The sequence below is a fragment of the Prionailurus bengalensis genome, chromosome X (assembly GCF_016509475.1).
Source record: "Prionailurus bengalensis isolate Pbe53 chromosome X, Fcat_Pben_1.1_paternal_pri, whole genome shotgun sequence".
NCBI classification, from domain to species: Eukaryota; Metazoa; Chordata; class Mammalia; order Carnivora; family Felidae; genus Prionailurus; species Prionailurus bengalensis.
In genome coordinates this window covers 118,543,224-118,545,902 of record NC_057361.1, presented here as the reverse complement: position 1 = coordinate 118,545,902, position 2,679 = coordinate 118,543,224, and the positions used below count along the sequence as shown (strand labels likewise).

Sequence of the window (2,679 nt, the reverse complement as noted above, 5' to 3'; positions counted from 1 at the left end):
GTTATGTTGCCATGAGCTGGTATTCGGGCCTTCCAGCTGACTTGTACTAATCTGCTCTATTACAAATGAGAGAGATGTTCCCCTGCTGCTCACTGTGCCTCACTAGCTACTGACCCAGCATTGCCTATGAGACTCTGGCAGATGGACACATAGAGATGCTGAAGAAACTCATTCTAGATGACTAATAAGCAGGGAGAACTTTTTAGGCCCACAAAGAAGCAGGTAGTATAATTGCTTCACGTTTAAGGGGAAACTAGCAGCTTGAAGTAGGGGGAATAGCACTGAACATTCGGTACAGAATCAAAACACGTTTAGTGGAGAAAAGATGAAACACACTGAGGCAAATTCTAGATTAGAATTGAAAAGATATCAGAAAAGTATAAATAAAGATTTCTTGGATAAATGCTTGCTGAAATGCAACATTCAGTTAGCATCAGATTAAAAGAATGAATATAGTGAATCTGGAAGATCAGCTGAAAGAGGTATTTTACAATAGAGAGCAAAAGTGTAAAAATGTTGGGGCACGTGGGTGGCTTGGTCGGTTAAGTGTTAGACTTTGTCTGAGGTTGTGATCTCATGTTTCGTGAGTTTGAGCCCCGCATGGGGCTCTCTGCTGTCAGCACAGAGCCTGCTTCAGATCCTCTGCCCAATTCTCTCTCTGCCTGTCCCCCATTGGTTCTCTCTCCCTCAAAATAAATAAATAAACTTAAAAAAGTTTAAGTATAAAAATGTCAATACAGTAATAATGAGTAAAGAAAAGATAAATAGTAGAGCCAGATAGTCTAATAGATACAAGTGATAGAGAGAAGGAAGAACTAACAGAGGAAGAACCTTAGAAGAAAAGTATCCCCATGCTGAATAAAAACTTGAATGTTCCGGGGCACCTGGGTGCCTCAGTTGGTTAAGCGTCGGACTTGGGCTCAGGTCATGATCTCAAAGTTCCGTGGTTTTGAGCCCCATGTCAGGCTCTGTGCTGACTGCTCAGAGCCTGGAGCCTGCTCCCGATTCTATGTCTCCCTCTCTCTCGGCCCCTCTCCCACTCACACTCTGTCTCTCTCTCTCTCTCAAAACTAAATAAACATTAAAAAAAATAAAGAAAAAGCTTGAGTTTTCAGCTCAAAAGAATACAGTGAGAGCCAGCAGTGTGAAAGAAAAACAACAAACGCTTAGCCATATACCAGTGAGATTTCTGAACTTCAAAAATAAATGCACTTAAAAAGTAATGAATAAATTATGAGGTACTTCAAACTTGCAGAAAATTGCAGAAGTGAATATAACCTGTGTACCCACCATCTATATTGGCCAGATGTTAATGCTTTGCTATACATTACAAATATTTGTTAAACTAGCTTTGTGCGGTGGCAATATCGTAGCCAATGAGGTTTATCTGAGGCGCGATTCTTGCTAATTGCAAACTTTTCCCAAATATTTGTTAAACTCATATATAAATTTCATATAAATTTCATCTACAGAAATATATATAGACCTAATTCATTCTTCTTAACTATAAGCAACTGTGTGGACAACATTTATGTCACCGTCTCCCTGTAGAAGATTTAAAACCATTAAATGTTAATTTCTGAAGTTAATGTGTAAATTTAATGCAATTAATATTGGATCCCAACAGATTTATTTTGGGAAATTTATGAAATGATCTTAAATTTTTATGATTATATGTGCTCCAAAATAACCAATAAAAATAAAAGGAGAAGTGAAAACTATTTCCTTAATACATGTAAGAACATGATATAGAGTCTCTATAATGAAATCAATAGGTTTTGGTAAAGAAACAGAAAAACCTATCACTAGAACATACTAAGAGTACAGAGATATGTATTAGTATCTATGAGATTTTAATACATAACAGTTGTACATTGTTTGATTCTGTCCGAAAAGAATTGTTTAACAGTCCTAGTACATTTGGCAATCCACCTGGAAGCTATTGGTAGTGGGTCTTTATCTTATACCCCCAAATAAATTCCAGTTACATATGTAATCAATCCATAAAATCTTGTAAGAGAACAAATGAAATTAAATCTGTAATTTGGGATTCATGGAGGCTTTTAAACCAAGACTGGAAACCAAAAGGCTATGAAACCAAAGATAAACATATTTGACAATACAATTAGAAATTTTGATTGCAGAAACACCACAAACAAAATTCATAGACAAATTATAGAAACAAATAAAATGCTACAGTGTACAGAGAGCTACCATGAAGTGGTATGGAAAAGATAATACGAAAGGAAGATGGGCAAAAAACGATTAATAGACACTTCACAAAAGAGCAGACCCAATGGCTAACAGATACATGAAGAGATGATCAAATTTTACTTGTAGTTAGGAAATCTAAATTAAAGTAACAAATGCCATTTTGTACCCATTCAGTGGATAATATTAGAAAAATTACCCAGTGATAGTAGAGATGTGAAACATTACAAATAGTTTAGAAAGCAATCTGGTGATTTATATTTGTATTCACATTTGCGTTTATATTTGCTCTTGTATATACTTACCCTGATATTTATATATGTCCTTTTACTCAGCAATCCCCCTAGTATATAAAAGCATAAGTAATAGGGCGTTCATTTTAATATTGTTCACACACAAAAAAAACCCTGAAAACAAAGTAAATGCCCATCAAATAAATTACAGTACAACCATATAAGGGGATAGTTT

At 35.4% G+C, this 2,679-nt stretch overlaps 1 pseudogene; it reads left to right on the top strand.

Moving 5' to 3' along the window:
- The first annotated feature begins 1,347 nt into the window (after positions 1-1,347).
- Positions 1,348-1,476, top strand: LOC122478173 (annotated as a pseudogene).
- Positions 1,477-2,679: the final 1,203 nt, after the last annotated feature.